The sequence below is a fragment of the Galleria mellonella genome, unplaced genomic scaffold (assembly GCF_026898425.1).
Source record: "Galleria mellonella isolate WM207_F2 unplaced genomic scaffold, CSIRO_AGI_GalMel_v1 utg57, whole genome shotgun sequence".
In the NCBI taxonomy this organism is placed as follows: domain Eukaryota; kingdom Metazoa; phylum Arthropoda; class Insecta; order Lepidoptera; family Pyralidae; genus Galleria; species Galleria mellonella.
Window position 1 is genome coordinate 9,193,789 of NW_026442119.1, and position 11,037 is coordinate 9,204,825.

The 11,037-nt window shown below is 30.3% G+C and overlaps 1 long non-coding RNA gene across 1 annotated transcript; it reads right to left on the reverse strand.

The window, feature by feature from the left end:
* Positions 1-3,525: 3,525 nt before the first annotated feature.
* Positions 3,526-6,307, reverse strand: LOC128201666 (uncharacterized). The gene is made up of 3 exons (XR_008253368.1): positions 6,270-6,307; positions 5,832-5,943; positions 3,526-5,116 (listed from the first exon to the last, which is right to left on the reverse strand). It is a non-coding gene; the product is annotated as an uncharacterized LOC128201666 (long non-coding RNA).
* Between the last annotated feature and the right edge of the window lie 4,730 nt (positions 6,308-11,037).

An 11,037-nucleotide genomic window follows, 5' to 3' on the forward strand; every position in this document is an offset into this window, starting at 1 on the left:
ATTAACCCGTACAACCAGACAAAAAGAGAAAGGAAATATTTGAAAAAATCTGGACATGTTCTGTTTCACCTCTAACATAACATGACTCGGTTTTTAGCGTTTTTTTTTTCTATGTACATTCATTCAAACTCTACAGGTTTATTATATGTATAAAAGATTATTTTTACTTCCACTGTCTTAATAAAAATATGTTCTTCTCAATTTGAGCGTGCACTTGGACTAGTTAATTTTAAATTAATCATATAGTAACTTCGTTTTTGGCGGATACTACATGACATAATAACTCGGACAATACATTCCTTACTCATGTACTAATGTTGTAACTAACGTGTAATTCAGGACAACCCCTAAATATTAAAAATAAAAAATAATAATAATGAACGAAAACCAAGTCGTTTTGACAGTGACAGATAACAATTTACAATGAATATTATTATATTACTAGCTGACTCGGCAAACGTTGTTTTACCATGTTCATTACGAGAAATTTTCATGTATATTTCGAGAACTATACATGAAAATTTCTCGTACTACAATTACTATATTCGATCGCCATCTTGCAACCCTATTGCGGCATATGAAAATCGCGATTAAAAAACAGGGATTGATCGTAAAAGTGTGAAAATTTGAAGTTGTATATATTTTTTAATGTTAAATCATAATAAAATAAAAATTAAAAAATTTCGTCAAAAAAAAATTAGGGGTGGGTCACCCTTATCATTAAGGGGTATGAAAAATAGATTATGGCCGATTCTCAGACCTACCCGATATGTACACAAAATTTCATAAAAATCGGTAAAGCCGTTTCGGCGGAGTTTGGTAACAAACACCGCAACACGAGAATTTTATATATTAGAGAGATATACATTGGTAACTGTACTCATACAATTGTATCGTTATATTTGTTAATTATTTTGCTTATTTCCTATATTGTATAATGCAAATAAAGTATGTATACTCATTCATTCATACAAACAACGTCCAGACAGTAAATAATAAAAAATCTTAACAAATTGTAACTGGTATTATAGCGTAATGTTATAATCTAGTCAAAAATTACTACAAGTCATCTATTTTTGTTTTTATTGTAACTCGTGTAGATAGATAGATACTCTTTATTGTTTCCTCTAAAAGATTACAATAGTAAACTTATTCTAGATATAAACAATTACAAGAAATAATCACAATTCGCATATTTTCAGATATTTGGGCAATAGGCTGTATATTTGCTGAGTTACTCACATCTGAACCTACATTCCATTGTCGGCAAGAAGATATTAAAACGAGCAACCCTTACCATCACGATCAGTTTGACAGGATATTCAAAGTAATGAGTTTCTCACGAGAGAAACACTGGGAAGACATTAAGAAAATGCCAGAACATTCCACTATAATAAAACATTTCAAAAGATCAAAGTAAGACAAGTTATTTGTTAGGGACAGGTTTTCAAACTACAATAGAAGTTATAAAAATTCTAAAATATAGGTGTTGTGTATAAAATCTTTATGATCATATAATTTAACCAGTTGTAGTTTCCTAACCGAATTTATTTCTTTTACTAAATCATTGTAAACAATAGACATAGTAAACAATAAAGACATAGAAATCATTAAAAAGTACCTAAGCAGTGAACATGAAAGCTATATATGCGACCGAACCATAAAGTAATGGTAAACAATCCTTTGAAATAATAGTCTTATTCCATTCCTAAACTACGTGGTGGCAGAATTTAACTTTTACAGTTTAACTTTTATTTTCGTTATTCCATGTTTGTTAACACAAAAATTGATTCATACTGATATGGTATCTAGAATAAGATTAATCTGGCTTTATGTTTATTAATGAATGACAATGTTTAACATAATGTTAGAATAATACGTTAATACTATCATTATTCTTAGATCATGATAAAGGTTACAGAAATTAAGCGCAATCAAAATATACCGAGTAACTAAAATAACATGAGCATTAAAGAGCCGATGAGAATAATTCCTACCACGAGAACAACAGTGTCACGAACACATTTAAAAACATTTTTTTTATTATTACTTACATTAAACGTAATTTTACAGCGTATGACTTGTCATATATAACTGACAAACCCCAGTTTCGTACGGGTTCAAATTACTAATGAGCAACAAAATAAATTTTTAGCAACTTTTTACAAGGCCATTAAATTTATCAACTCATACAAAAATATGCATACTAACTTTCGTAAACAATATCAAAACGACGCAAACAAGATCCGATACGTGATTTGAAGAAGCGGACAGTCAAAATAACGCGGACGAAGACTCTTTTATACAATTTAGAGATGTTTACCATATTAAAAAATATCCCCCTAGTAAATTACATTAAATACATACGTCCATTCAGCAAAGTCACGGCAACATGATAATATCGATTTTTAAAAATACAAAAACACCTGCAGTGTCTAATAATGTGAACAGGTAATACCTGTTCACATTATTATATTATTCACAAAAAAAAACCGTGGTACTCCATTGATAAGATAGTCAATCTTGATGAAATTATAATGGCACCAACACAAGAAAATCCTTTGCAAAAAAAAAATATCAATTCATCATAAACTTTATAACTTCATTTTTGCATTAACGTATTATTCAAACTTCTCAAAAAATCTAATTTAGCTATTGTTTTGCTCTTTTCTTTTGCGCTAATAGTTAAAATAGATTTGTAGAATGTTTTTACTTTTAATAAAATGATAAAAAATTACCACACTCTGATTTATACCTGTGTATTTACCTAATTACCTATCTGCATCCCAAATATGAACTTTCTAGGCCCTCTAGAACTGGGTTAGTTTTGATCTATAAGTCAGTCACTAATAAAAATGACGATTTTTGGACGTTAATATCTAAATAACCGTTTGAGATATGTTTATGAAATTTAAAAAACGTATGTATCTCGCTAGCCAAATTTTACACGTTTATGTAAAATAGTTTTTGAGTTTTGAGGGGGTCAAAAATTCGATTTCCATAGAGGACCTATGCATATATATATATATCTATACTTATAATAAATCTGTAGAGAGGTCAATTCTGTATATGAAATATATTTCCAAAATAACTATTAGGAGGTGATTAGTGATCGATACTGATGCCAAAAATGCAATCAGTAAAATTTTTGTCTCTCTGTCTGTCTGTATGTTCGTTATAGAAACAAAAAGTACTCGACGGATTTTAACGAAACTTGGTACAATTATTCTTCATACTTAGGGCAGGTTATAGTATACTTTTCAACACGCGACTATCAATGAGAGCAGAGCAGTGAAGAAAAATGTTGGGAAAACGTGAGAAGTTACTCCATTTTTAAGCTTGCGTCGCGTGTGCAGCCTAAATAGCCACTTTTTAAAATGTAAAAATGTCCACCCGTGTGAAGCCGGGACGGGCCGCTAGTAATATTATATAATAGACATAAAATTTAACGCAGTCGAAATGTAAATCTTTGTAAATTAAATGAAACATGCCATTAAAAATGAATAACAAAAAACGATAAAAAAATTTTGAAAATAAAATTCTTTATTGTTCCTTTCAAAGAAAAAAAAAATAACTATTAGATACAACAGAGGAAGTGGGTTCTTAACAATGGGATCTAACACGCCGCATTGCCTACAATATATCCTGTCAGGTCGACTTCCAACGACTTTACTTATTAGTATTTATTAAACTTAATAGATTTATTTTTAATCTTAAACCCTGTTATAACCACAGTCAATATACTTGTTATCAAAGACTAGAGTTTGAATATGTATATTTAAATCTAAAATGCCAATTTGGAAGTACCTTGTAGGATTTCTTAACTAGAAAAAAACACTCAGCTCAAATCGAGAGATGCAGGTTCGAATTTTATCGAATCGAGCAGTCAGAAAATATATTCGATTTACTTACATTAAGACTCCCAAATACTAACATGACAATTACTGACATGAAATCACACATTAATTACATACAATTTGATATATATTTTTCCTAAATACTAGTTAGGAATTATAATATAAAATGCAAAATTTCCTTGTAAATTATTAGAAAATAGTTTCTTAAAAGCTCTTCTCAGTAGATAACATTCCGAAATAATAACATAATACAATACTAGTAAGACTAAAAATGCTAGAAGTACTGTTTGCATCTCTTTCATTTAAGCGTTTTATTGAAAATTTCTTTTTGTCATTGGTTTAAAGGTGCACTTTCACAAACCAAATAATCTTCGTCCAAAAATAGCTTTCAATACAAATTACAAGTTTCGAGAACCAACGACTTATATTTGAATGTGAAGGTCGATTATCTGTTGAAACCATACATTTGATTAAATAAAAGTATACACAATGATACCAGGCACTATGTGGAAATGAATACGCAAAATGTTAAGGACTACATTTTATAAATTTATATAATAAAAAAAATTATCACGTATGGTCACGGCATAGAATAGGCTCTTTTAATCATAATGATAAGAAAATGAGTCAAAAATTAACTGTTCTGATCTTGCCAGACTATATAAATTGGACTAAAACGTCCATTTTTTTCCATTAATATAATTACCGATCCTCACATTTTGCTTCTCCCAATACCTGAACTTAGTAGTAGTAAATAATAAAAATCATACTTTTATAATAATAATTTAATAATTAATATTTACAAAAAAGTTCAATTTTACAAAACACATTGCTCAACATTTAAACAAAATTAAAATAAATAGTCGAACACGATCTGTTATTTAACACAACTAGGGGATGAATTTTAAGAAATACTAAAATTTAGTTTCAGATATTTGGTAAATTAGGCATACGCCTAAATAAAAGAATAAAAATACAAATGAAATAACAAACACATTTTCGCTGTAGCTTGAAATATAAAATAACAACTTAAATATAATAACAACATAAAATAATAACTTAATCCGCGTTCCCCTAATCGCCTTATCACTGCGAGCTTAACTCTAGGCAAGCCCCTACTATGCAAGCGCCGATCAGTTATCAAGAACAGCCTACGGGATTTTGGAGTCCGATTGTTTTGACCGAAGTACTCCTTCATTGTTTGAATATGCGTGTCGATGAAGACATTGATGGTCGTCCTTATTATTATTTGAGTGTACCTGGATATAAAACGACACATAAATACATACGAAAGCACCATCTGTTCTATATATATATATATAAAGTTAAAATGTTAAAAGTTACAATAAAAGTTTGCAAACAGATATGAGCATGCTATTAAAAATAAAACAATATCAAAAATCTATCTGTACGCTGTTTGCTTTACACTGTAAACATCATTAATTTAAATTTATGATCCAAAACTTATACCATTTCAAAATTATATAACTTCTTAACTTTCGATGATGAACGATATCGAATTTTTCGCTTATTTCATTGAACGATTGATATATCCGATGAATAGGATTATTTTGTGACACATTATTATTGGTTGATGGAACGATAGAGTCCAGTCACAAGTTACAGAGTCCCAGTCACAAATATTATAAACAGGCGTGAATTTACTGGGTACAGAGGAATAACACCTGAGTCCTCAGGAATGGCAACGCATGGGAGGTATCATGAGCGAAACAGTATACTCTGTTATGGCCATGGTACTGCTCATGTCTATAGGCGACGGTTACCACTTTCCATCAGCTGGGCAGTCAGCTTATTTGCCATTTAAGTTGTAAAAAAAAAATAGATTCCGAAATACCAACAGAACGTAGAGTTAAATCTATAATAGTTTGTGATCGAGCGTTTATAAAGGTAGGTTCTAATCTTTGTTAAGTAGAGCAAGGCTATTACTAAAAATAAAATGAAGCATTTCCTCACCTCTGTTATTGGACTTGCCGTTACCCCAGAGGATATGACGCGCGTTGGAGTTGACAGCGATGACCAGATTCTCGGTTTTCGGTAATAACAGCCATTCCACTTCTCCACGATCCTGTTTAGAACAACACAGTTGTTATAATAACGGATGTACCGTGTATAGTAACGATACATCATTTAGAACTGATCTGTTATTAAAACTTCAACATCTAATATATTCGATGTTATTTACATAAACTTGATTAAATTTAATTTTTACTGTTATTTAATAAGCAAACTGAAATAATCGCATTTAGTAATGCGAGTTTGTCGTAAAAATAATCAAATCTTTTCATTTTAAACGGTAAAATTATTTTCAGTCAATAATTAATACTAAAAAAAGATTTATCCAAAAAGATGACATCATCAGTATACGCAGGTGGTGTCGACTTCAGTACGTACCTTCGTGTCACGTGAAGAGAAAAATATCCCAGCAGCAGCACAATATAATTTCAGAATCTATGTAAGCCACGCAATGACGTTTTTTAACCTCACGAGATTCTATGGTCTCGTATCTCGTTAGTTAAATCATCAAACGCGGATACGGTTGAGACCAGGAGACCTGGATTTTGTTCACTGTACCTAAAAAATAAAAGTAACATGACTATGTTAATGAATGAAGCATATAAAATTTTAGTTTTGAGTGTATTCTATTTCATGTTGTCGTGATGATGATTGAATATTTTATGACCATGATCACACGTAGTTTTCACTGCAATCCAATAAGAAGAGACTAGGTCAAATAATATAGATACAAAAAATTAACATCACATCTCTAATTTCAAGTAAATCAGCTAAAAAAATATAAACTGTCTCTTACATATTCCCACCTATTTTTACATGCTGACACTCTTATTAATATTAACACAGAGTGGAGCCAGATTAATTTTACTCTAGGTAACAAGTCAGTAGTAAACAAATTTATATGTATTAATAAACACAAAATAACGAATTAGTAAGCTAGTCCAACATATTATTATTATTCATTCGGAGTGACAGTAAAACCCTACCACCAGACACGAGTAGTTAAGCGATGGAATAACACTGTAATTTTAAATGATCCGTTATCTTTATAGTTCGGCCGCATAATTAGCTTTCATGTAATTCCGTAGGTACTCTTTATTGTTTGTTGGCTGACCATTGTTTAGGTTATAAAAGGAATCTAGTTTCTAAATTTATTATTTTTAACTTTAGTAGCTTCGGATGTGCTTTTATGAATAGTTAGTCGGAACATTTCTCTTTACTTCATTTCTTTAACATACTAGTAGTATAATTTTAAAAAGATGCTGAAATTCAATTTTATCATTATTATTTAAGAGTATTTATAGCAAATTTCAAGTATCTATCGGTTAAAAAAATCCATACAAACACATACTTAGGCACCGAATTTTGAAAATCCTGTCTTATTTCTTATCTAAGTCATAAAAGAAACCTACTGTCAAAATTTGATAATACTAGCCTTAGTATAATCACAGTTATTATTTATTTATTAGCGTTAATGAGTCATACATTAAGGATTTTTCTCTTCATAATATACAGACATGACTAATATTCTGGAACGCGCAATTTTAATTACATGAAATAAGTTTTAGATATAAGAGACGAGTAATGACAGCGTTACCTATTGGCAACGTAAGTATCACTCATTTTGTTATAATTGACAGTATTATATTATCATTATAATTATATATTAACACATAATATGTATAATTACCAAAATGGCATTAATGTGTAGTACTATGAACAATATATTAGCAACATAAGTATAATTACTCATTAGTCATGTTATAATTGACACTATTATATTATCATTATAATTATACGTTAACAAATAATGTGGATAACTCCTTATTGTAGTGAACTATGTCTGGAAATATTGGACCAATATTAATTACATGAAATTAGTTTTAGATAGAGGAGACGAGTAATGACGTCGTGAGCTATTAGCAACATAAGTATAATTACTCATTAGTCATGTTATAATTGACACTATTATATTATCATTATAATTATACGTTAACAAATAATGTGGATAACTCCTTATTGTAGTGAACTATGTCTGGAAATATTGGACCAATATTAATTACATGAAATTAGTTTTAGATAGAGGAGACGAGTAATGACGTCGTGAGCTATTAGCAACATAAGTATAATTACTCATTAGTCATGTTATAAATGACACTATTATATTATCATTATAATTATACGTTAACAAATAATGTGGATAACTCCTTATTGTAGTGAACTATGTCTGGAAATATTGGACCAATATTAATTACATGAAATTAGTTTTAGATAGAGGAGACGAGTAATGACGTCGTGAGCTATTAGCAACATAAGTATAATTACTCATTAGTCATGTTATAATTGACACTATTATATTATCATTATAATTATACGTTAACAAATAATGTGGATAACTCCTTATTGTAGTGAACTATGTCTGGAAATATTGGACCAATATTAATTACATGAAATTAGTTTTAGATAGAGGAGACGAGTAATGACGTCGTGAGCTATTAGCAACATAAGTATAATTACTCATTAGTCATGTTATAATTGACACTATTATATTATCATTATAGTTATACGTTAACAAATAATGTGGATAACTCCTTATTGTAGTGAACTATGTCTGGAAATACTGTAATTACCAATTACCTGGCTCTGGAGTACGGTCATCGCGTTTTTTCATCCAAATAAATTTATCGAGTTATTTCCAAAAATTGCATATTGCGATAACCAAGATCCACGCGGGCGAAGCCGCGGGCGAAAGCTAGTACTATATATATACGTTACTAAATATTATAAATGTCATTTATAGTACACCACTAGTAATCAGGTGCCAGAAGCGCAATCTCTGGGCGGCCGGACTTTAATGAACAAAACTAAGTTGTTTTGACAGTGACAGATAACAATTTTCAAACAATATTATTATTATTATTATACATACGTAATTTTCAATTGATATTAAACTGATATTTTAGATTGAGATAGATTACATCAATCGAGTATTGGTCGATTGTATAAAATTAAATTATACAAAATGAGAAATTAAAATATAATAATCATATAGCTTAGACAAGGTTTAATTTATTTCGTCTATTAGCCTCAAATTATTGTAATATCTTTAGATATTTTATTTAACTTTCGAACACAAACTATAACCAACATCCATACAATAAACAATAAAAAGTACCTACGCAGTAACATGTTGTGACTCGTGTAATTATTTGCATATTTTCAGACATTTGGCATATCTTCTATCTATACTTATAATCTAATAATCTGTAGAGAGGTCAATTCTGTACATGAGATATATTTCCAAAATAACTATCAGGGGGTGATTAGTGATCGATACTGATGCCAAAAATGCAATCAGTAAAATTTTTGTCTCTCTGTCTGTCTGTATGTTCGTTATAGAAACAAAAACTACTCGACGGATTTTAACGAAACTTGGTACAATTATTCTCCATACTCCTGGACAGGTTATAGTATACTTTTCAACACGCGACGATCAATAGGAGCAGAGCAGTGAAGGAAAATGTTGGGAAAACAAGAGAAGTTACTCCATTTTTAAGCTTCCGTCGCGTGTGCAGCCTTAATGGCCTCTTTTTAAAATGTAAAAATGTCCACCCGTGTGAAGCCGGGATGGGCCGCTAGTGCCTAAATAAATGAATAAAAATACAAATGGAATAACAAACACATTTTCGCTGTAGCTTAAAATATAAAATAACAATAAGTACTTACCGTAATCCGCGTTCTTCTAAACGCCTTATTATTGCGGGCTTAATTTTAGGCAAGCCTCGACTATGCAAGCCCCGACCAGTAATAAAAAAAAGCCGACGGGACTTTGAGGCCCGAATATCTCGACCAAGGTCTTCCTTCATGTTTTGAATATGCGTGTCGATGAATAAATCAAGGGCCTCTTTGGCTTCATCGACACGCAAGTAGTGGAAGTCGATGGTCGAGTCATCGTTGTTACTGGAGTGGACCTGCATACAAAACGATACAAAAAGTTACAATAAAAGTTTGTAAACAGAAATAAACGTGCCATTGAAAAATCTATCTGTACGCAGTTTCCTTTACACTGTAAACATTATTAATTTACATTTATGATTCAAAATTATAACATTTCAAAATTATATAATAACTTCTTAAAACTAATGGTACTTTGACAAACGATATCGAATTTTTCCCTTATTTCATTGAACGATTGATATATCCGATGAATAGGATTATTTTGTGACACATTATCATTGGTTGATGGAACACTAAATAGTTGGTCGAGTGTGTCTAATAGAGTGTTTCCGTACAATCGAGTACAAAGACGCTGTTATATTTTTATTTAAATTAAATTTATGTAGGTACTCATTAAATTTTAATTAAATAAGGTATCCTTTACGAAGTTATTGTTATGTGATAGCAATTTAAAAGCTAATAGCAATATTTACAAAAATGTGATTAAGTTAATTTTGTTTTAATTAACCTTCTTACTTACTTGCATAATCAAGGCGGCAGCTATACTATTGTACTGCTCATATTGGGATTTGTGGAATGCACTGTCATCCGAGTAGTATTTGGCCACTTCTGTCATCCCGCGACGCGTAAATTCCTCGGCCTTCTGATAACTCCTGCAAACGTAATTTCATTGAAAATTATAAACATATATACAATCGCGGCTGTAACCCCTGGTAGGGTAGACAGGCTCGTTTGTTGGTATTATTGTACACAAGTTTCAAAATATGAACGATTCTTCTCTTATAATCCTTTGGTATTTTGTATAAGTTAACACTTTACCATTGTTTTTATTTACACTACCCATATGCTCCGAACTTGCTTGCGTGAAATAAGCTAAAAATATCTTATGTGTTTATCTAAGAGAATTATGTCCTCTCTGAATATTAAACTTCTTTCAACACTATTCAGCCCTTAAAGCGTGATCTATATTTTTTTTATTAAACACCAAGAAGAATAAACAACTAGAAAAATATATATATATTAAAAATGGGTACTGTATCTTTATCTAATATATGATAAAATATAAACAACCAGAAAGATGGTTTAAAACAATTAAATGTGCATCGACACTTTATAAAAACTTTCTCTTCTGCGATTATAAACATTTTAGTAGTAATCCAAAGAATTTTTCTAAAATAACATTTTATTA